The 24,352-nt window shown below is 46.5% G+C and overlaps 1 long non-coding RNA gene across 1 annotated transcript in view; it reads left to right on the top strand.

The window, feature by feature from the left end:
- Window positions 1-21,656, top strand: part of LOC138302009 (uncharacterized) — a 249,737-nt gene extending 228,081 nt beyond the window's left edge. Inside the window, exon 4 of the long non-coding RNA XR_011205215.1 lies at window positions 20,536-21,656. This is a non-coding gene — a long non-coding RNA (uncharacterized lncRNA). The remainder of the gene's footprint in view (window positions 1-20,535) is intronic.
- Window positions 21,657-24,352: the final 2,696 nt, after the last annotated feature.

Raw genomic sequence — 24,352 nt, 5'->3', positions numbered from 1 at the left:
CATGGCAATCGGATTATATATTGATCACTATAGATGTGGTTTCTCCATATACATCAATCTCACACGAGCTGGGCATGAAAGAGGTGAAATATGTTTTACAGCAGAGAAATATTCATTTATTAAAACATTTAGAAATGTTGCTGGAGATGACAGAGTTGTGTTTGAGAAACAATGTGTTCATATTTAACCATCAGATCTACAATCAAGTCTGTGGTACTGCCATGGGAGTTTCATTTTCTCCAAGCTATGCAAACCTAACCATGGGGTGGTGGGAGAAACATATAGCTTGGGGAGAGGATAATGAGAACTACATGGAGAAGGTAATTACAATATATAGATGATTTATTCTTAATTTGGAATGGTACTGAGGTGTTGTTCAAGGAGTTCTTTATGAAATTAAATACTAATTATATAGGACTCCAGTTTACATATAAAATGAGTAAAATCTCCATAGAGTTTTTGGATGTGATGGTGTATATAGAGAACAATACATTACAGACTATATTACATCGCAAATCCACGGCGACTAACAGTATCCTACATGGATCAAGTTTCCATCTGAAATCACTTATAAGAAGTATTCATTATGGGGAATTCATTAGAATTAGGAGAAATTGTTCAAATGAGAAAGATATGGACATGAAATTTAAAGAAATGGAACAGAGATTTCTAACACAAGGGTACAAGGCTAGAGATGTAAAACAGGGTGAGACAAAAGCAAGACTAAAAACACGAGCACAAACTTTATTCAAAATGACTGAACAAAAATCAGAGGAGTAGAGGGATGATAAGACTACTTTTGAATTATACTAAAGAGAATTGACAAATAATGACTAATCTAAATAGAGATAGGGATCTGATTAAGAAGAACACTGGATATTGGACCACGAGTTCGAGAGTGACCTTATGTAACATACAGAAAAGTACCATATTTGAAGGACATATTAGTGAAAAGCCATTTTGAATCACTGATAGCATCCAATTGGTTAACAGACTCTAACAAAGGCTTTTTCTGTTGTAACAAATGCAAAGCATGTAAGATAGGATGTAATAGGAAAAAGGTTGCAGACTCTCTGGATAGAGAGATCCCAATCTTAGAGAGGATTACATGTGAAACTACATTTGTAGTGTATGTTATGGAGTGTCTTTGTGGGTTAAAATATGTAGGCAGCACCATTTGCACATTGAAGAAACAAATACTTGAACACATTTGGGCAGTACAAAATGATGATATGAACTATGCAATGACTAAACATTTGAAAAATCATGACAAAGCTAATTGGTTGCATATGAAGTACTTTGGAGTTGCTATAATCAAAAAACAAGAAAGAGGGGATGACAGAGTTCAACAATTAAGACGGTTTGAATCCAGGTGCATCATTAGATTAAAAACGAAGATCCCGTATGGGATCAATGGGGATGAGGAACTGTACTGTCACTTATGAGTACTAATCTATAAATGGATTGAGAAGATATAGCCAGTCAATGATTCTCCTTGGTACAGGACATGGTTACTACCATATTGAAAAGAGATAGCCAATATGGTGATTTGGTTTAAAGAAAGAGGAGGTACTAGACAATTATTCCTTGTAAGAGATTAAATAACGCTCGCAGCAATGTATGAAAAAGAGTAGCTTTGGAAGCAGGAATGAAGTGATATTTTTGCCTTAGGCATGCATTGAAAAATGGTAATAATGAATATCAAAAGATATTACTTGGTGACTTTTAGTGAGAAAAGATATCTGTGTAATGTGTATATTTGCTTTATATTTGTTTTATTTGGTGTTTGTGGGGCAATGTGGCTTTAATTCATTCGTTGGTGTAGGCTTAATGTTTATAGTAGTTTTAGGACTACATATCCCATAATGCCACATTAAGGCATAAGATGGGAGAGTGTAGATATTGCGAAGAATGGATCACTCGTTTACCGTCACCAAGAACTTGTTGGTTGAAACGCGTTGGTGTTGGGTTAATCGATTATAGAATAAACAAGAAATTTAAAGATTCCTGTGAGTGCCACATATGACTGTATGTCAACTTGTGGAGAATTAAGTACAGGGAATTGGTCATTCCCTGACGCGAGCACCGACATTTTGAGCGCACCTGGAGGGGGCCAATTGGTGAAATATATATGTATATATATATATATATATATATATATATATATATATTTATATATATATGTTCCAAACACTACTTGCCTACTCGTACCTTCCAGGATCAAGGCCCCAAGAGAGTTGGTACATGTGCCGGATGAGCAAGTCTGCTAGTAAACTCCAACAAATCCGACAAACTGGTAATGCACACTCAGGACTCATATTCCCCTAGCTCCAAAAGACCCTGTTCTTTCCAAGCATTGAGCTTATCCAATAATAATTTGATGATCTCATGGTGATCATCCCTAGAAATGATTTCACAAGATTGCTGCATTTGCAGTTGTCTCTCAGCCTCATTCACATAATGTTCTGCTTTCGTGCTCTTATCTCATGACCGAGCTTACAGAACCTCTCTGGAATGCACTTCTGAGTTTAAAGAAGACATTTATTGTTATTATTACTTCACCACGAGGTTCCTGAGAGACGAAATTAATAGACGGGAAGCACACGTTCAAAAGTAGTCGCAGCAATGAAAGCAAAATATATCAAAGTACTTCTCAGTTGCAATGTACACAGCAAATACATGTGATTATATTATAGCATAACTTCAAAGCAAAGCATAAAAGTCAAAATTGCATCACCGTAGGGCTGTAGGGCCTATCCCTATGCTTCATCTATCTGAGGTCTGCAAGTTGATGACTCCGGTTCAACTGCAAGAAAGAGATTTTCTACCCAAACGGGAGACAGGCAACTGATGTCTAGCTCCTGTCTGAAGTCAAGATAGTTTCAATCTAACTAACTCTGCCGTTGCCCAGAGCCATCGTTCCAAAAACATCCCCCCTCCTCTCAGACTCTGGAAAACTAAGCAAGCCTTTGGAGACTGGCCAGATCTCCTAGACCCCTCTTCTTCCCAAGGCTGAGCAGAAAGGAAAACACCAAATGTACTCTCTCTTATCAGCTATAGTCTGGTGTGAAAAACACAGCTTTGTCTATCATGTGGAAAAACACAGCTTGGAAAAACACAGCTCATCTGCAATGTCTCAACTGCAATGACTAACTCCACGTTAAAGCCAATAGGCAGCTAACCTAAATAACAAATGTAATGTCTAATGCCATGTCAAAGCCAATAGGCAGCTAAACTGAATACAAAATGTAATGGCTAACTCCATGTTAAAGCCAATAGGCAGCTAAACTGAACACAACATGTAATGTGCTACTGGTGAACATTGTGCAACTAATATGTACAGTGGTGAAACACAAAGTCATTGGTCAAACACAATTAATAGCATCATACATACATACCAATAAGTAAAATAACCACCATGCTCCCCATGCCGGTAGGCCAAATAACAATGCTCTTACCATACACCAAGGACCTTATAGCTTTGTATTGAGACCAGGTTAAATTTGTATTGGACCTAAGCTTCCTTCTCCTAAGATTCTTAAGTTTTTTTATGGCGACATCTTGGAAGGCATCTATCATATCATAGGAAGATTGATTTATGAAAGAAGATTTTGGCCTAAAGGGGCTAGGAATACTCCTATTGTAGGTGATGCCTAAACCCTCTATAAATCTATATATATACGGGGGCCCATGGCCTCCCGCTGCCAAGGGGACCACCACCTCCCTAGAGCTTCAATTTTTATATATTTGGTGGGGGCCTGTGGCTCATCCACGACCTGGGGACCTCCACCCTCCTGTATAAATAAAAAAATAAAAGCTCTGGGGAGGTGGTGTCGCCAGAGCTGTGGAGGGGGCCAGGAGGCCCCCACCACACAAAATCTTTCATGCCCCTTGGACCTTGTCCATCCAGGGACCTATAAAAATACAAGCTTTTTTAAATTTCTTTGCCACAAATTCACTAATCTTGCAAACTTGCGGCAAAAAACAATTGAAAAAAGTGTTTTTTTTCTCTCTGGGGAGGTCCCTCTGGGACCCCCTCACCAGTGCTAAGGGGTCAGGGTATCTCTACCCTGGTCCCTTTAGTTTTTTTATACTTTTTTCTGGGACGTGGCTCAAGCAGAGTCCCAAGATGGCTGTCAACACTTCCTGGTTTGAAGTCAATCAGAGCTGTGCATTTCCCTGCTCGAGCTTGTCTATGATAGCGAATACTTCAAGGCCAGAGATATACAAATTTGAATTTCCCGAAATTGCACAAAAACTACTAAACGGATTTACACCAATTAACAATAAGCACAATCTGTGTACTGATAGCTAGCTTTCTGCCAGATTTTGTGTAATTTCGGCCAGTGGTTTGGGCTGTAGACTTGCTAACACATCCTATGGGAATTATCATGGGAAATGCAACGTTTTTATAGCCCTCATTTTCACAGCCCACCCTTGATGGATCACCCCGAAACTCTCCATGCTCAGCAAGCATGACCAGATCACTTTTTTTGGAACATTTTGTGAAAGATTTGTCAAATGGTGCCAAAGGTATAGGCAAGTCAAAACATGTATGGAAACATGGTCCTAACTATAACTACCTACTGGCGACTGTCAGTAGGAAATACACACATATATATATATATATATATATATATATATATATATATATATATATAATTATATATATATATATATATATATATATATATATATACATATCTATATACATACTTGCACATATGAACATATTTATTACCTACTGGTGGCAGCTACCAGTAGGTAGTTACAGTTAGGACCTAGTTTCCAATGAAAAAAGTTTTTTGACTTGGCTATATCTTTGGCGATGTTTGATGAATCTTCAAGAAATTTTCAAAAAATAGTGCCCAAGGGTCTTGTTATGCATGGAAAGTTTTGGTGTGATTCGTCAAGCAGCGGCTGAGAAAGGGGAGGGGGTGAAAAAAATGGTGTTTCCCATTTTAATTCCCATAGGGGTTTTGAACACAACTACAGTCTGAACCGCTGGACATAATTACATCATATTTGGCAGAAAGGTAGCTTTTGGTCCGCAGATCATGCTTTTTCCAATTTAGTGCAAATCATTTTTTGAGATAGTCAAGGGAAAATAAATGTGTATTTCTAGAGCTGCAGATCCTGGAGATCTCCTTCTGAGATCTGATTGGCTACCAACACTTTGACCAGGAAGCGCTGACAGCCATTTTGGGTCTCAGCTTCAGCTGAGCCCCAAAAAAACTAAATACAAAAAAAGAAAAGGGGTTAGAGAATACTGTAACTCCTTAGCCTTGGTCCAGGGCTAAAAAAGTATTTTTTTTACGTTCTCTGCAAAATCTGTTGCTCGATCCTGAGATGTTGCAGAATTATTTTTTTTAATGTGATCTCCCACTCTTTTTAAGTGATTCTGTCCCTGGGTAGGCCAGGCCCCGGGGGTATGCCTAATAAATAAAGGAGAGGGTGTACAGGGTCCCCTTCCTAGGACTTAATAAAGCCCCGGGGACCACCACCTCCCTGGGGCACAACAGCACAATATCGGTGGGGGGCTGCAGGTACCCTCCCAGACTCTAGGGACCACAACCTCCCCAGGAAAAAAAACAAAAAGTTAATATGGAGGCCCACAGACCCCCCGGACCATGGGGACCATTTCCTCCCCAGGGCTGCAATAACAGTTAAGGAGGGGACCCCCTGGCCTTGGTGTCCACTACCTCCCCGGGGCCAAATAAATGTTAAGAGAGAAGTAAGAGGCCCCTCCTGGAGTTATATATGGCCCTGGGGACAACCAGCCCCCACGGCTGGCTCCTGCTACCTCCTGAGGTGCCCACCCTTGGGAGGTAGCTGTTTGCTTTTGCTTGGTGGGAGCTGTGACAGCTACCGCCAAGCAAAAAGCAAACACTCTGCTTCCAGCAATCGTGAGCTCTGAAAATGCTCCTGCTTGCTAGAAGCAGTGTTTTCATCTCTTTCCATGCCTGCTAATATGCAAAGAAAGAGGAAAGAGGTGAAACTATAGCTCTTGCATGCAGGGAGTTGACTTTTCAGTAGCTCCCCGCATGCAGGAGCAATGTCAGCTCCAAAAGGAGGCGCGGAGCCAGCTGAGACTGAAGGGGCCTTCAGGCTCCTCCGTTGGTCCTATCACTTTTTCTCTCACTCTCTCTTTCTCTCTCTCTCTTTCTCTAAATCTCTCTCTTCACATGCCTGCTGCAGGGACAGGACATGACTTACATGAAGTGGCGCAGATTACAATAATCAGTGTCTCCAGGCTGTGTGAGGAATCTCAGGGGTGAGATATGGCAAGGTGAAATGGATCATTAGAACTACTGATAAAGAGACACACTCACGTTTTGAAATTTGAGTAAGAGAGATATGGAGGCTGAGAATGCACTTGCCACTACAGTAGAGCTAAGTGCCCAAAACCAAAATGTTCTTGGCGCTACAATCTACTGAGACAAAATATGATTGGGACTGTGTAAAAACAATTAAGAAAAATCATAGTGGTAGCATATCCAGCTTGGTGCATTATGGGAAATGAAGTCTGTTTGTAATCATGAATGAATTGAAGGAGGAGTAAAAATGTATTTAAACACTTTTGGGCATGTGTCCTGTAATTACCGGCATCTGAAGAAGGCACTTCTCCGAAACGCGTCATGCTGGGGGAGGAAGTGGAATCCAACAGTGCCCCTGGCTCTGTGGTGGAGCCGCATGGTTTGGACATTAATTACGTGCAGTGCTGCTGGCACGAAGGAGGCGCCCACCTGATAGAGTTCAGTAACAATGAGTAGCATTTGGGTGAATGTACTTTTGTTTGCTACCTGAACCGCCATTGTCCCCTTTTCAAACACATGCCTGCTGCAGAGACAGGAAAAGACTTACATGAAGTGGCGCAGATTACAATGATTGGCGTCTCCAGGCTTTGTGAGGAATCTCAGGGGTGAGATATGGCAAGGTGAAATGGATCATTAGAACTATTGATAAAGGGACACACTCACGTTTTGAAATTTGAGTAAGAAAGAGATGGAGGCTGGGAATGCACTTGGCACTACAGTACAGCTAATTGCCCAAAACCAAAAGGCTCTTGGTGCTACAATCTACTGAGAAAAAATATGATTTGGACTGTGTAAAAACAAGTAAGAAAAATCAGAGTGGTAGCATATCCAGCTTGGTGAATTATGGGAAATGAAGTCTGTTTGTAATCATGAATGAATTGAAGGAGGCGTAAAAACTTATTTAAACACTTGGTGGCGTGTGTCCTGTAATTACTGGCATCTGAAGAAGGCACTTCACCAAAACGCGTCATGCTGGGGTCAGGAAGTGGAATCCAAGAGTGCCCCTGGCTCTGTACTGGAGCTGCTTGGTTTGGACATTAATTACGTGCAGTGCTGCTTGCACGAAGGAGGCACCCACCTGCTACAGTTCTGTAAAAATGAGCAGCATTTGGGTGAATATATATATATATATATATATATATATATATATATATATATATATATATATATATATATATATACATATATATATATATATGTACACAGTAGTTAGTTAGTATAGCTGGTCTGCTTTTCCATAGAAAGAAAAGTTTTTTTGGTTTGCTAATAACTTTGAGCCAGTTTAACCAAACTTCCCAAAGAATGTTCATCCACCTCAGCTCATTTCTGGAAAGTTTTGGGGTGATTTATCAAGCAGGAGCAGAGAAAAGAGAGGGGTCACTAAGCATAACACTCCCACTACTGCAAAAAATGCTGAACGGAATTACACAAAATTCAGCAGGAAGCTAGATCTTGATCTGCAGATTACACTTTTTGTGATTTGGTGTAAGCCCCTTATGTACTTTTTGAGAAATTAAGGGTAAAAATAATTGTACATTTGGACAGTTGGGCGTGCAAGACTCCCACAGGAGCTCCATGGGAGAGCAAATTAAAAAATGGATGCTTGTGATTGGTAGAGATGTCTGTTTTTCCATGAGCGTTCACGCTATCACAGGAGCAAAAGGCTCCTGCGAGTCTCGCAAGTGCTCTGATTGGCCGGCTGTTGGAATGTTAGAAATGAAATGCCAGCCATTACAGTTCCCTGTGAAAAATGTGTGGTGTTGTGGAAATGGAATAAGAAAGCTATGTATGGGGGAGCAGAAAGACATGCTGTCCCTCTAAGTTTAGAGCGGAGGTGTCTAAAGAATATCTTCTGTGAAGAAAATAAATGTATATTTTTTTTAACTGGAATTCTGAATAGTAAAAAGGGGTAGATGAGTTCTGAATCCTCTCCATTAATAGGAACGCATATTGTGGTCATTGTTTTTGAGAGGAACTGTGTAAGAGATAAGTAGGGTGATGAGTGGATGGTTAATTCCTATTCTCCCAAAAAAAGTTACAATATCACGGGACGCTTGCGAGATAGTGACACTCTGTAGGGAGGAGTATTACTGAAGATGGTGCTTGTCAGAGTGTACTATTTATGCCCATCAGTTTTGTAGGAGTTGTGAATAGGATTTAGGCCTCATTAGGAGTTCGTCGGCCTCCCCACCGCCATATTACAAAGTCCCCGCCGGGCTGGCCGGTAGACACAGTGCGTTGGTATTGGGAGTGTGCTGACCTGGGGCCTCTGCAGTGCCCATGATTTAGGCATGGGCAGTTAGGGAGCCACTCTGTGGCCCCCCCATCCCTACCTTTCTGCCAACCTTTCCATGGCTGGTCCCTGCCAACCTTTCCATGGCTGGTCCCTGCCGTGGAAAGGCAGGTGGAAAGGGAAGTCGCAATCAGCACAGCAGTGCTGAACTCGACACAGCTGTGGTTGACCACCACTTGCATCACCGCCAGCTCATTGGGATCTATAGGCCAGATGTATCAAGATTTTTTGCATTCGCAAACGGTGTGAATGCCCGTTTGCGAATGCAAAAAGCCCTTTCAGAATGTATGAAAGACATTCTGAACACAATTTTAAGGAATCGCTAAAATAGCGATTCCTTAAAATCGCGACCCTGTTTTAGAGAGTCGCAAATTGCGACTCTCTAAATTAGAAATCGCAAATAAGGATTCCTTATTTGCGATTCCTTAGCACATGTATGAAGCAATTCCTAAATGCGATTTGGGCATTTAGGAATCGCTAATTACCCCCAAGTTGGACTTGGTGGTAACCATGTGCAAAAATTAAAAATGCATTTTTAAAATGTACATGTAAAGCACACATGCCCTTTTGGCATGTGTGCACCTTACATGTCCCCCCAAAAATTTTGGGGTGCAGCAGAGGGGGCCTTAGGCCTCCAGCACCCTGTGTTTTTGCATTTCCAAAATTGCGATTTCTAGTTATGAAATCGCAATTTTGGAAATGCAAAAAATTATCCAACAGGTCCATAGGTGCGAATGGGGCCGGTATCGCAATTTGCAATTCGGTAATAGCATTTGCGATTTTTAAGAAATCACTATTACCGATTCGCAAATGTGATACATGGCATTTTGGGAGTCGGAAATAGTGATTTCTTAAAAATCGCTATTTCCGAATCGCAAAAGGCCTTCATGATACATTTGGCCCTATGATCCTTGCGGTGGCAGCAGTGTGCTGGTGGTCTGACTACCAGCATCGTAATGTGGTGGTCGGACCCCCAAGGTTGTGGTGGTACGACCACCACCACGGGTGCGGAGGTCCATGGACCTCATACTCATAATGAGGGCCATAGTTTCTTCCCACACCCTACTATGCATACCCATTATGACAGAGAGGGGTGTTAACAGGAAGGACAGTGCTTGAACAGAGCATACTATGCACACTGTTCATCCAAAGAGAGGTCACTTTGTTGAGAAATGTCAGTAAGTGTACCACTGTTGGTAAATGTATTTTATACAAGGTTTAGTGATTCAAAAATCGTTTGTAGAGGTGCATGTTTATTAATATAGGTTTTGAGAGGTAGAATGTGGACAGATATTACCAAGTATAGGATGGTGTGTTAAAAAATGTAGGTGGTCATTACAACCCTGGCGGACGGTGTTAAAGCTGCGGTAAGACCGCCAACAGGCCAGTGGAAAAAAATGAGCAATTACGACCGTGGCGGAAACTGCCAACAAAGACAGCCACTTTAACACTCCGACCGCCACAGCGGTACAAACAAAAAGCACGTCGGTCACCGCCAACAGACAGGCGGAGGACAATGTACCGCCCACACTATTATGACAGGCCAATCCGCCACCTTTTCCGGGGCAGATTCACCGCGGATAAAAACACGGCGGAAACAGGAATTTCGAAGGGAAAACGCTCACCTCTACACACTCCACGAGGAACAAGGACACCATGGACCCAGAACTCCAAATCCTATCTGTGATAGTCTTCCTGCTCCTGTACCAGGAGCATGAACGCAGGCGGCGAAGACCACGGTGAGTACTGCACCTACGACACAGGGGAGGGGGGAGGCAAAAAACAGGGACACATACATGCAACACCCCCACCCCCACCCTCACCCACTACAACACACACACTAATACATATCTATACATGATAGGTACACCCCCCAAAGCCCCCGGAAGAATGCAAAGACAAAAGGAAATGAGTGTAACCATTGTAATATATTAAAATGCAGTACGCAAAAATATACATATATACACTATTAACAAAATATACACCAAGAATAGTAGTCCAGGTATTGCACCATTTATAGTCCATGGACCACTGGGCCCAAAATGCATGGGCGAGGCCCACACTCGATACCAGATCAAAACAGAGAGAACACTGCAGGGGCATAAGATAGAAATACAACAGGCACCTCAGGTGGAAGGGAAGGGGGGGGCACCTCAGCCGGATGAGTGCACGACGCCAGATCCACGAGGGGGCTCAATGCCCACTGTTCAATCCTGGGGAGTGCAAAGCCACAGTCTCTCAAGTCTCTACAGTGGGTGGCTTGCCCACTGCTCAATCCTGGGGAGTGCAAAGCCACAGTCTCTCAAGTCTCTACAGTGGGTGGTTTGCCCACTGTTCAATCCTGGGGAGTGCAAAGCCACAGTCTCTCAAGTCTCTACAGTGGGTGGTTTGCCCACTGCATTATCCTGAGGAGTGCAAAGCCACAGTCTCTCAAGTCTCTCCAGTGGGTGGTTTGCCCACTGCTGCATCCTGGGGAGTGCGAAGCCACAGTCTCTCAAATCTCTCCAGTGGGTGGTTTGCCCACTGCATTATCCCTGGGAGTGCAATGCCACAGTCTCTCAAGTCTCTACAGTGGGTGGTTTGCCCACTGCATTATCCTTGGGAGTGCAAAGACACAGTCTCTCAAGTCTCTCCAGTGGGTGGTTTGCCCACTGCATTATTCTGGGGAGTGGAAAGCCACAGTCTCTCAATTCTCTACATTGGGTGGTTTGCCCACTGCATTATCCTGGGGAGTGCAAAGCCACAGACTCTCAAGTGGATAACAGTCTCCACTGGTTCTGGAGGGGGACTGGTGCCCAGAGTGCTTCATCCTGTGAAGGACAGAGGTAGTAGATGCATGTCTCCACTGGTTCTGGAGGGGGACTGGTGCCCAGAGTGCATCACTCACCCTGTGACGGTCCCAGTTGCGTCAGTGCCCCTGCCGCTCATGGGCTAGCGGTGCTTGAGTTGGCGGTGCTCTGTTCAGCGGTGCTTGAGTTGGCGGTGCCCTGTTCAGCGGTGCTTGCCCTGTTCAGCGGTGCTTGAGTTGACGGTGCCCTGTTCAGCGGTGCTTGCCCTGTTCAGCGGTGCTTGATTTGGCGGTGCCCTGTTCAGCGGTGCTTTGAGTTGGCGGTGCCCTGTTCAGTGGTGCTTGAGTTGGCGGTGCCCTGTTTAGCTGTGCTTGCCCTGTTCAGTGGTGCTTGATTTGGTGGTGCCCTGTTCAGCGCTGCTTGATTTGGCGGTGCCCTGTTCAGTGGTGCTTGAGTTGGCGGTGCCCTGTTCAGCGGTACTTGATTTGTCGGTGCCCTGTTTAGCGGTGCTTGATTTGGCGGTGCCCTGTTCAGCGGTGCTTGATTTGGCGGTGCCCTGTTCAGCGATGCTTGAGTTGGCGGTCCTTCATGGCCCAGCGGTGCTTGAGTTGGCGGTCCTTCATGGCCCAGCGGGTCTTGTGCTGGGGGTCCTTCATGGCCCAGCGGATCTTGTGCTGGCGGTCCTTTATGGCCCAGCTGGGCTGGGGCTGGCAGGGCCCTTCTGGGCAACTGGGCTGGGGCTGGCGGGGCCCTCCTGGGCAGCTGGGCTGGGGCTGGCGGTGGCCTCCTGGGCAGCTGGGCTGGGGCTGGCGGTGGCCTCCTGGGCAGCGGGGATGGGGCTGGCGGGGCCCTCCTGGGCATCTGGGCCGGGGCTGGCGGTGGCCTCCTGGGCAGCGGGGATGATGGCGGTCTTCTCCGCTGTGCTGCTCTTCCCAGACTTGCTGGGTTTCTTGTGGCCCTTCCCCACCTTGGGAGGTGTCACAGCTGACTCCACACTCCCACGGGACCCCTGGGAGCGGCTTGGGTGGCAGACGTCTTCCCCCTCTCCTGCCGGGCACTGGCTAACTTCTGATGCTTCACAGGGGGGGGACTGGCTGTGCTGTGGCTCCGTGCGACACTGGCTGTCCTGGTGGCTGGTACACTCCACATACCTGTGACTACAGGCACCATTGGTCCCGGAGATGTTGTGGCTGAGGTGCTAGTTCGGGACCTATGAGATGGACGGGGTGGGGGAGGTGTGGGAAAAAGGTCAAGGCTGGACAGGAAAAGTTTGTTGGACACACTGGGACGGGTAGCTGGAGGGGGTTTGGGAGTGGAGGAAGAGGTGGTGGTAGTAGGAGGTGTACGTTTGGTGACTTTGGGTGCAGGTGCATGCGCTGGAGGCTGTCGTGAGGTGGATGGCTGATGGGTGGGTGTGTGCCTGCGTTTGTGTATCTTGGGAGGGGGCGTCACAGACACACTGGGAGAGGACACAGGGGACGTGTGAATGGTAGTGGGAGTGGTGAATGCACGTGAGCGGGGTGTGCTGGTGGGTGTGCTGGTGAGGGACGTAGTGGCTGCAGAAGTAGTGCATGCAGGTGTGTGTGTAGACGAGACTGGGAGGGAGGAGGGATACGACGAGGAGGGGGACACAGTGGAGGCAGTGGATGTTGGTGTGTCTGCATGTGTCTGATGCTTGCATGAGTGCCTGTGGGATGTGTGGTGCTTATGTTTGCCTGAGCGCAGGCTGGTCTGATGGTGTGCTTGGGATAGGCAGAGGTGCAGGGGATTGGGTCTGGGTGGAGGAAGTTGGAGGGGGAGGCTAGACACAGGGACAATGGCTGCCATCACTGCTGAGGCCAGAGTTTGAAAGGCTCGGTGAAGGGCCGCCTGACCAGAATGAATGCCCTCCAGGAATGCATTTTTTTGTTGCAACTCCCTTTCTACACCCTGGATTGCATTCAAAATGGTAGACTGCTCAACAGTGAGTGACCTGAGGAGGTCAATGGCCTCCTCACTGAGGGCACAGAGGTGACTGGGGCAGGGCCTGAGGTGCCTGGAGCAAAGGTGATGCCCACCCTCCTGGGTGAGCGGGCAGGGGGCGAAGGCTGAGGGGCTGCTGGGAGGGCGGTGCTGGTAGGGTGGGTTGCGGCTGTACCTGCAGATGCAGGGAGCACAGATGTTGCCGCCACCACAAGGGAGCTCCCATCAGAGGATGAGTCTGTGTCGCTGATGTCAGCTCCTGTCCCCGCCCTGGAGCTCCCCTCGCCCTCCTTCCCACTGGTGAATTCTGAGTCTGTAGTATGGCCCTCCATGGCCATGTGGGATGCAGCTCCCTCATGCTCCAGTGCCACTGCTCCTCCGCCTGATGATGCTAATGCACACAAGAACAGGGAAACCACAAAAAGGGGGGGGAGAAACAGAATAAAGACATGTTGAGTGCATGGATTGCCACTACCGTTGGCGGACAAGACAGACACAGAAGCCCCCTGCACTACGCAGCGCTCTTGGGCTCTACAGTGCAATTCCTGGGAAATGGCCTACGAAGCTATGGATGACATCTGCACACATAGATGACACAGGGGCATGAATAGCTGTACTTGGCACTCTACAGAGGTGGGGTGGGGTGCCACAGGGCCATGCCTTACGGAGGGGCCTAGCCTACAGAACTCGCCCTAGCCTAGGGAAACACACAGCCCTCCTCCCACACCCAGACAACTCCACTGCATGCAAAGTCAGCTAAATGAGAGTGTACTCACCCCCTTGTGTCTGCTGTGATGCCCTCAAGCGCCCATCCAGCTCCGGGTAGGCCACCGCCAGGATCCTGAACATCAGGGGGTCATGGTTCGATGGGCACCCCTCCCATGTTGGGAGGCCATCCCCAGCTGAGCCTCCGCCGTCTTCTTGCTCCAGCGGTGAATGTCCTCCCATCTTTTCCGGCAGTGGGTGCTCCGTCTGTGGTAGACCCCCAGGGTCCGGCGTCCTTGGCAATGGCACGCCAAATATCTTTCTTCTGGTGGGTGCTGACCTACATGAAATGTACAGGGGAAGAAGAGAAGTCATTACCAACTGCACCGTCAAAGTGAGTGGCCCCATCCCTATCCTTGCCATGTGGCACATGCACCCACCGTCTTTCATGAACGCAGAACTCTGCCCCCTTCCTTCTTACATCCAGCCCTCTCCACACAGGCATAGCCCATACAACATGCTCCCTGTGTACTTACCTGTTTGTCTGGAGGACCGTAGAGTAGCGTGTACTCGGGGGAGGACCCCATCAACGAGCTTCTCCAACTCCTCCGATATGAAGGCAGGGGCCCTTTCCCCAGATGCACGAGCCATTATCTCTTCCAGACCGAGGTCACAGCAGCACTTGCAGTGTAGGTCCTCTCCTGTCGAAGATCAGGTATCGAGTGATAGAACAGATAGAAAATGGCAGTCACGTCTGCGGCGGTGCGAACCATCACCACCGGCGTACATCGTCATTGGCTCCTGGGACCCATAGGGTCCAATGTTAACCAATGCAGCATTGCGCCGTGTTCTCCGACCACCTACCGCAACAGTTTACAACACCAGCGCAGTTATCTCACATCCCATTGTCCCACTTTAGAGGTCAGGCAGCCGCCATTTCAGGGGCTCACATGGCCTAATTTCCAACTGCGTCACACATACCTACGCCTAGTCTCAACATACATACTGGCCACCTATTGTGTATGATTGGTGTTCTGGGTAAACTGTGGGTACGTACCTATGAGTTGTTTGACTCTGTGGTCGCTGTTGTCCTTCATAGGCACCGTCCGCTGGGACATGTGAGGAGATGGCGGAATCCTCCGGTGTACCGACCGCTGGTGGACCTGTCGACAATGGAGGAAAGACATTTGATAATCATCTACAGGTTTGACCGTGCCACAATCCAGGAACTGTGTACCCAGTTGGAGCCAGACCTGATGTCAGCAATCCGCCATCCCACAGGAATCCCCCCTCAAGTGCAGGTGCTATCAGTGCTCCATTTCCTTGCAAGTGGGTTTTTTCAAACAACTGTGGCCATGGCATCAGGGATGTCCCAGCCTATGTTTTCCAACGTATTGTCCAGAGTGTTGTCTGCCCTGCTGCAACACGTGCGGAGCTACATCGTTTTCCCTTAGGTGGAGGATTTGCCTAAAGTGAAAGGTGACTTCTATGCCCTTGGACATATCCCCAACACCATAGATGCCATTGATGGGACCCATGTGGCTTTGGTCCCCCCACCACAGGAGTGAACAGGTGTACAGAAACCGGAAGAGTTATCATTCCATGAATGTACAAATGGTAGGTTTGGTAGACCAGTACATCTCCCATGTGACTGCCATGTTCCCTGGCTCAGTGCATGACGCCTACATCCTGCGGAATAGCAGCATCCCTTATTTGATGGGTCAACTCCAGAGGCACTGTGTGTGGCTATTAGGTGAGCCCCTGGAAGCAAGACAGTGGGAATGGTTGTCTGGGGTTATCCCTACAAGTTAATGTGTATCTAACAGTTGTCCCTCGCCATTTGCAGGTGACCCTGTGTACCCCATCCTGTCATGGCTACTGACCCCAGTGAGGAATCCCAGGACCAGGGCAGAGGAACGCTACAATGAGGCCCATGGGCAAACTAGGAGGGTGATTGAGCGGACCTTCGGCCTCCTGAAGGCCAGGTTCAGGTGCCTGCATATGACAGGTGGATCCCTATTCTACTCACCAAAGAAGGTGTGCCAGATCATCGTGGCCTGCTGTATGCTTCCCAACTTGGCTTTGCGACGACAGGCGCCTTTTCTGCAGGAGGATGGTCCAGATGGCGGTGTTGTGGCATCTGTGGAGCCTGTGGACAGTGATGAGGATGAAGCAGAGGAAGAAGACATGCAGAACGGGGACTCAGTGATCCACCAATATTTCCAGTGAAACACAGGTGAGAATACATTTCTGCCTACTACATGTACTTTTACACTACTACCTCTCTACTGTCTGTCGTTTTCACCCAGTGTATGGTCACTGAGTTGTCACTTTCCCTTACGGTTTCACAGATGTGGGTCCCAACGTGTGTCATCTGCTTAGATTCCTCATGGACTAGAGCTGTGTGACATAGGTATGTTGACATTACTATTTCAAGAACATTTTGTCACTGTAATTGCAAATACACTATTTCGAAATCACAGACAGACTCCAGATCATTTTGTGCTTTTGGTGTGTTTATTTAAATGCAAAATATTGGAGGGGGAAGTTAAATGGTGAGGGGTGATGGCGGAGGAGTGTCCATGGCAGAGTCCAGTCTATTAGTCTCACAGGTGCATTGCCCATATTGGCATAGAAAGTGGAGCTGGGGCAGTTTAATTATGGACAGAGTGACAGAGTGGGACAGTGGGATGACAATCAGGGTGGTCTCATTTCTTGGCGGGGGACTTGGCATCGTGCTCTGTCTTGTTCCTGGATCTCAGGGACCGTTTGCGGGGTGGTTCTCCCTCTGCAGGGGGTGGGGTGCTGGTGTGGTGGTCCTGTGGCGAGGTGTCCTGTCCACTAGCTCCGGCGGAGGTGGTGGGCAGTTCATCGCCCATGCTAGTGTCAGAGGCCCCTTGTAGTGCCACAGTGTCCCTCCTGGTGTTGAGTACTTCCTTCAGCACCCCTACAATGGTGCCCAGCGTGGAGCTGATGGTTCTGAGTTCCTCCCTGAAACCAATATACTGTTCGTCCTGCATGCGCTGGGTCTCCTGAAACTTGGCCAGTACCGTTGCTATCGTCTCCTGGGAGTGGTGGTATGCTCCCATGATGGAGGAGAGGGCCTCGTGGATAGTGGGTTCCCTTGGCCTGTCCGCCCCCTGTCGCACAGCAGCCCTCCCAGTTCCCCTGTGTTTCTGGGTCTCTGTCCCCTGGACCGTGTGCCCACTGCCCCCAGGTCCCTGTTGTTGTTGGGGTGTTGGGTTATCCTGGGTTCCCTGTAGTGGTGGACACACAGCTGATTGACGTGTCCTGGGGACGGAGGTATGGGCCCGCTTGGTGGGTGCTGTGCTGGTGTTTCCAGAGGGGGGAAGGTCTGTGGTGGCCTGTGTGAGGGGAACTGACTGTCCCGAGGCCCACGATGGTCTGGGCTGGTCATCTAGATCCAGTTGGACAGAGGTGCTGTCATCACTGTGGGCCTCTTCTGTGGGTGGAGTGGACATATCTGGACCCTCCTGTCTGGTGACGTTAGGTAGTGGTCCTGCAGGGGTGGAAAGGCATGATTATTGCATCTGTGTGTGGCATGGTGTGCAATGGGTGGGTGACCGTGTACCCCAGTGCTGGCATTCCTGTGTGGGAGCTTGTGTAATGATGGTTTAGGGGGGTGTATGGGTTTGTGCAGTGGGCATGCTTTAGTGATTGGTGTCCATGCTTTGTTGTTGCATGCAGGGCTTGGTGTTGGGATGTGTGGTTTGTGATATTGGTACATTTGTGAGGAGTTGGAGTGATAGGGGTGAGGGCGAGGGTGGGGGTATGTGATAGCATGCAGGTAGTGTGGGGGATGTAATAGTTAAGATTTGACTTACCAGAGTCCATTCCTCCACCAACTCCTGCGAGGCCCTCAGGATGCAGAATCGCCAAGACCTGCTCCTCCCATGTTGTTAGCTGTGGGTGAGGAGGTGGGGGTCCGCCACCAGTCCGCTGAACCACCTGGTGGTGTCTTGAGACCACGGAACACACCTTCCCCCGTAGGTCGTTCCACCTTTTCCTGATGTCCTCCCGATTTCTTGGGTGTTGTCCCACTGCGTTGACCCTGTCCACTATTCTTCGCCATAGCTCCATGTTCCTTGCAATTGAGGTGTGCTGCACCTGTGATCCAAATAGCTGTGGCTCTACCCGGACGATTTCCTCCACCATGACCCTGAGCTCCTCCTCCGAGAACCTGGGCTGTCTTTGCTGTGCCATGGGGTGGTGTAGGTGATGTGTGGGGTGGTGTGTGTGGTGATAAGTGTGGTGATATGTAGTGGTGTGTTGTGTGAGGTGCATGGAAGTTGTGTGGGTGATGGTGTTATGTGCCTGTGGATGCTGTTGCACTTGCTGGTGGTGTCTCTCTCTGTGCTTCGTTCTCAGTTTTTGGTAGTAGGGGTTTGTGGGTGATGTGGGTGTGTGTTTTTTATTGTATTGGGTGTGTGGGAGTGGTGTGTGTATGTGTATCAGGTGTGTGTATTTTGAATTGTCCAATGTGGCTGTGTTTTGTAAGAGTGTGTGTATTTTGAGCGCAGCAGTGTGTACCGCCAATGGAATACCGCGGTTGAAAGACCGCCACGTGGTTTGTGTGTCGTGATAGTGTGGGCGTATTTCTGTTGGCGTGACGGTGGAGGTTTTGTTTTTGCCAGTTTATCACTCACCTTTGGTGTGGCGGACTTGTGTGGGTGTTTTTTGGCGGGTTCCGAGATGTGGGTCATAATAGCTGTGGTGGAATTCCACAGCCGCGGCGGTGTGTTGGCGGTCTTCTGCACGGCGGTAAGCGGCTTGTACCGCCAATGTTGTAATGACCCCCGTAATGTTCAATCTGCTTGGTATTGTAAATAAAATATGCAGTGTTTTTTAAATTATAAAACAAAGTAACTGAAATCTTTTAATACACGACTATGGACCAGATGTACGAAGCCTGTTTGCATTTCTTAATGGTCCAAATAAGTATTTCAGGCCACTAAGAAAAGCAAACTGGGCTTTTCTAATGTACAAAGCCCTTGAAGGAATCACAAATTGCAATTTCTATCCTGTAAGAATCACAATTTGGGATTCCCAGAGTAGGAAATGCAAATAAGGATTTCCTATTTGCATTTCCTATTCTGATGTACCATGTATTTTCAAAATGCGATTTGGGGATTTTGGAGATGTAATTACGAACAACTTGAAGTTGGTGGTAACAAGGTGCAATTTAAAGCAAGCATTTGCAATGCACTAGGGTCTCGCATTTGTCTAAGTTACAGCTATTACCAGTTGTAAACTCCCAACCAGATTTTTCTTGCCACGTTAAAAGAAAAAAACAGTGCGATTGCGCTGCTACAGTTCACTCGTAATGAAACCTATCGGCAAAAGTGCAATTATGTACGTAACCGGCAAAAGTGCAATTTACTGTGTAACAGGGTCAATATTATGCAAAGCGCTCGACTTCTGCCAAGCGAGACCGCACTGCGAACATAGAGAAAAAGTAGTCCACAAAACTGATGGGAAACAGCGAGCCTCGCATGTTTTCTGTACTTGGTTGCTGCGCTCGAGGAGGGCTGTCCACCGGAAAAGGCATGACGTATGCATGCCTACCTTTCCTTTAATCAAAGCAAGCAGATTCTAACCGGCAAGCCCACGAACCAATGAAAGACACTCATGTAATGTGGACAGGGCTCCAAGCCCTTTTCTAATTCCTAAAGCGTCTCGCTACCGATACGCATGCACAAGTGCATGCAACGCAGGCTCGACCCTAAAAACACCCCAAGCTGCTTTTTTAAATTGCAACAGAGCACACACATGCCCCTTAGGCATATGTGTGCTCTACAGGTGCACCCCTACTTCTGGGTGCACCAAGGGGGACCTTTTTCCCATTGCCAACCCTGGTTTTGCATTTCCTAAATAGCTATTTCTTAATCACTATTTAGGAAATGCAAAACCGCCTCATTGACTCAAATGCAATGGGATTTCTTAATGTGGATTTTGTAGGAATCGCTATTAAGAAAATTGGCATCTTTATACATAACATTTTGCATTTCTTAAATAGTGATTTCTATAAAGTCGCTATTTAAGAAATGCAAAATTGCATTTTCCAACATCTGGCCCCTAATGTTTTATGAACCTTTTTGTAAACATATATTATCCCAATCAGATTTTTGAGTTGAGATATTGCTATTTGTAGAGTCGAACACTGTACTAACTGTTAGGAAAGGTGTGTCTAAAGGAAGGTGTTGTTGTTAAATAGTTATGGAACCATGTTTGATGGCATGTTATATTTTTATTGTGAAAAAATTCACTTTTTGAGGGTGTTCAATTCTGCAAGTGAAAGGAAAATGAAGTTAGTGGTACAGTACAAATAACATTGTGATTGTGGGTGGAAAATATAAAAAAGACTTTAGAGTATATAGTGCTGTATTGTTGTTATCAATTATTGATCAGTATGTAACGTTAATGTTTTTGGTTTTCTTGTCTTTTTTAGGTTGAAATGGAAAACCAAAGTTTTGAAAAACAGATAGTGGAGGAAAACAAAAATTGTTCACTTTGGAAGAAAGATGGAGCAATAACTTTGTGAAAAGTCAGGAAAAAAATAATTGCAATGTGTTGTTATTACTGCCTACATGGACATTTATACCCTTGAGAAGCTTGTTCTGTGTAGGCCTGGGTGTAGAAATCTGCTCCGCCAGTGGAGTTTGAGGAATTCGGGCACTTAGCACTAAGCGGAGTAGCGTGGAGTTCCTGAATGCCGCAATCTGAAGCAGAGTGGAGTGCATTCATTCATGGTTGGGATTTGGCACTCTCTTTTGAGCACCAGGATGCTCCCAGGCCACTAGTGAACACAAGTGAGACTTTGCATTCAATCCTGCTGTTTTCGTCCGTGCGCATGAGACTTCACGTTTACTCATGCTGCTTTGGCCACTATGGTCGCTAAAACAGTCCTGCTCGCAAGCGCGAATGCACCTGGAGTGGGTTTTCCTACTCCAGATAGATCTAAATCTACCCAAAAAGTGTTTTGAGTGGATTTTCTTCTCTAATGGACCCTTCAAGTTGTTTTTTAGATTGAGAAGTCTTTTATTTTCAAAAAGGAAAGATGTGTCCCAGAGACTTCAACATCTTGTTCCTGTCTAGCAGGATTTTCCCAGTGATTTGTCCTTTACTAGTCACTTTTCACTTTGATTTCAAGGTGGAAGAATTACTCTCTTTGTCTCCTGGATACACCTTTGGATTTAAGGACTTTGTTTTTTTTAAATCAAACAAGTAAGTTCCAAAACTATTGAATAAAGGTGTTTTTTGTTTGCTTTAGCATGCACCAATATTTCTTTGTACGTTAATGTGATTTTAAAAATGTAAGTAATGGGTGGCCTGGAGTTGAACTATGGGCCTAATTATTTATTTTACATTTCATTTTCATCTTTTGTAAAGGAAAATGTTTGCAAAGCTCAGTACCTGTCCTTTTCTACATTTTGACATATATTCAATATTATTTTACTATGTGCCCTAGATTTCCTAAGGGCCGTCTAGGCCCAGTACTAGCCGTCATCAGTGCATGAAATAAAAATGTCAGTGGTATATGTTTTAAAAACTTCATTTAGGGCAGGGATGTCATTGGATTAAATTACAAATTTTGCATATTTTTGCATTTAATTTGTTTTGCAAAAAGTGTATATGTTCTGTGGTACTACTTGATGGCATAGGAGGATGTGTGTACTGTTATTGTGGAAATGTTTTTGCTTAGTTAATTTGTGTGTGTTGCATTGCTGAATTAATGTTGGTGTTTTCTTCAGTAATTCCAACTAGGGATACATGTAGCCAGTGTGTGTATGTGTGAGAAACTGGGGCTGATTGCAGAGGCCCTATAACTTTTTGCCCCCATTTTCCACTTTATGCTGGTGTTTTCCTGACTCTGATGGTGCCCTGGGTACTGCTAACCAGTCCCAGGGCCTGTGCTCTGTGTAAAATGGATATGCAAATTAGGCTAATTATAATTGGCTAAGTTAACCTACCTATAAGTCCCTAGTATATGGTAGGGCATGTAGGTTTAGGGACCACAGCATAGGTGGTGCACACCTAGGTGCATTGCTGAGGTGCCCAGTGTCATTTTAAAAGCAAGCCTGCCTTGCTGGCTGCTTTTAAATTAAAGTTATATGCAAATTCGACTTTGGAATTAAAGGTACTTCCAAAGTCTTAAACTACCTTATTTTTACATATAAGTCACCCCTAAGGTGTGCCCTATGTGCCCCTAGGGCTGGGTGCCATGTAACTATAAGCAGGGACTTTATAAAAATAGATTTATAAGCCCTGGTGAGGTAAAAACAGCCAAATTTGTTTTTCCCTCATTGAAGTAAATGACCTTCATAGGCTAGAATGGGCAGACTTTATTTTAAATTTTAAAGTCTCCTTAAATGTTGCATACCAAGAATTTGGTATCAAATTAATTGTTGTAATAAATCCTACAACTTCCAGTTGTTGGATTTATTATAACTAGTTCAGGTAAAAAGTTTAGACTTTACCTAAAAAGTTGCCAATTTCAGCTCTGCATTGTTTTTGCTGCTGTGCTCTGATTGGCCAGCCTGCAGCATCTTCTGCCAGGCTACTTTAATGAGGTGTGAAGTGGCCTGGCTTCACACAAAGGAATGTGCTTGGGGGAGAGAATCTCCCCTCAGCAGATGGTGAGGCAGGAAGGGGGAGGGCTGCCAAACTGGTCTTCAAAGGCAGAGAAGGACATCTGGAGCACCCAGCAACACCCCCACATCCTGCAACCCCAGACAGCTAGGTGCCCCCTTGATTAGATTGGGAGAGGGCAGGAGAGGGGTGTGTTTATGATTTTTAGCCACACCAGTGGGTGGGCTCAGCCAGATCTCTCCTCCAAAAATCAGATTCATCCATTTTGGATTTTTAGAGACTGTTGCCTTCTGGGATGGATTTTTGCCACACTTCCCAGGAAGTGGTCATCACAGGGGGACGACCCTGTCCCTGATTGGAGAACCAGGGCCCCCCTGCTTTTCACCCAGGAGCAAGGATAAAACTGGCAGACCTGCACCCACGCCTCAGATCCCCTCCAGAATTCAACAAGAAAGGAACTAAAGAAGAAGAAGGACTGCCCTGCTGGACCCCTGGCCTGCACCTGGACCTTGCACTCAGAAGGACTGCACCAGCTGCACACTTGGGCTTCACCACAAGAAGGACTTTGCCTGGCTTCAACTGGTTCAAGGAGGGACTCCCTGTTTGCTACAGGTGAAAAATTGCTAAACCAGAGTCCCCTGCACCAACTCCTGAAGAAAGCGACCAGCTGACCACTGTCCAGTGGCCAAAAAGGAGTTTGCGCCAGGTGCATTCTGGGAGTTGAAGTCCGCACCCCCAAGGACCATCACAGAACTTCTGGACCCTTGGGGTGAGCTGTGGACCCCAAAAGAACCTTAAAAGAACATCTGGGTGAAGCCCCAGAAGTTTGGAAAAGATTTGAGAATTTTTGGAAAAAAGCTCCAGAGAGGGACCGACCCGCCGCGGAAATTCTAGCCGGCTTGCCTCAACCGCGACCCGGCCTGACTTCGTGGTTCGTCCCGGTAAAGAAAAACATCCGAAAAAGAGACGAAGTCCGAACGTAAAAAGTTGACCGGGACCTCCCAGCCATCGTATCCGAGAAGGGCTCCATGGACGTTGGATCAAGATCCAGGTTTACCCCGGTCGAAGGATTTTCATCTCGAAAAAACGACTAAGTCCGAAGGTAAAAGTCTCCACCGAGGAAATCCACATCGCGTATCCGGACAAGGGCTCCAGGAGGTCGGGTTCAACTGGCAGGTTCGTCCCGGTGAAGAAAAACTTCAAAATAAAGACTAAGTCAGAAGGTAACTTTTTAACCGAGGCCTCCCCCGACCTGTAGCCGAGCAGGGCTCCATCGCGGTCGGCCTGAAAGTTTGACTTTGCCCCGGTCGAGGTGCAACCAGATGACCCAATTGGCGCTTTTTTGTTTCTAAGCGCTAGAAAAGTAATAACTCTTTAAAAATTCATATCTCCGGTTCCCCTGAACCTATTTTAATCGTTTTTGTGTCATTTTAAAGATAAAAATATAAACTCTTTTTATAAATTGGTTTTGGATTTTTAAACTGTTTCCTGTGTTTTATTTAATTACTGTTTTGTGATATTTGAATGCTTTACACTTTGTCTCCTAAATTAAGCCTTAACGCTCGTTGCCAAGCTACCAAGGGTTGAGCTGGGATTAATTTACTGAGACCTAACTGTACCTATGTGGAGGTTAGTGGCTTGTTGCTAGGTGTAGGTACCTACCTGCCCTACCAATA

The sequence above is a fragment of the Pleurodeles waltl genome, chromosome 6, assembly GCF_031143425.1.
Source record: "Pleurodeles waltl isolate 20211129_DDA chromosome 6, aPleWal1.hap1.20221129, whole genome shotgun sequence".
NCBI classification, from domain to species: domain Eukaryota; kingdom Metazoa; phylum Chordata; class Amphibia; order Caudata; family Salamandridae; genus Pleurodeles; species Pleurodeles waltl.
The sequence above is the reverse complement of the archived record's forward strand: the minus strand, read 5'-3'. Positions and strand labels throughout refer to the sequence as shown.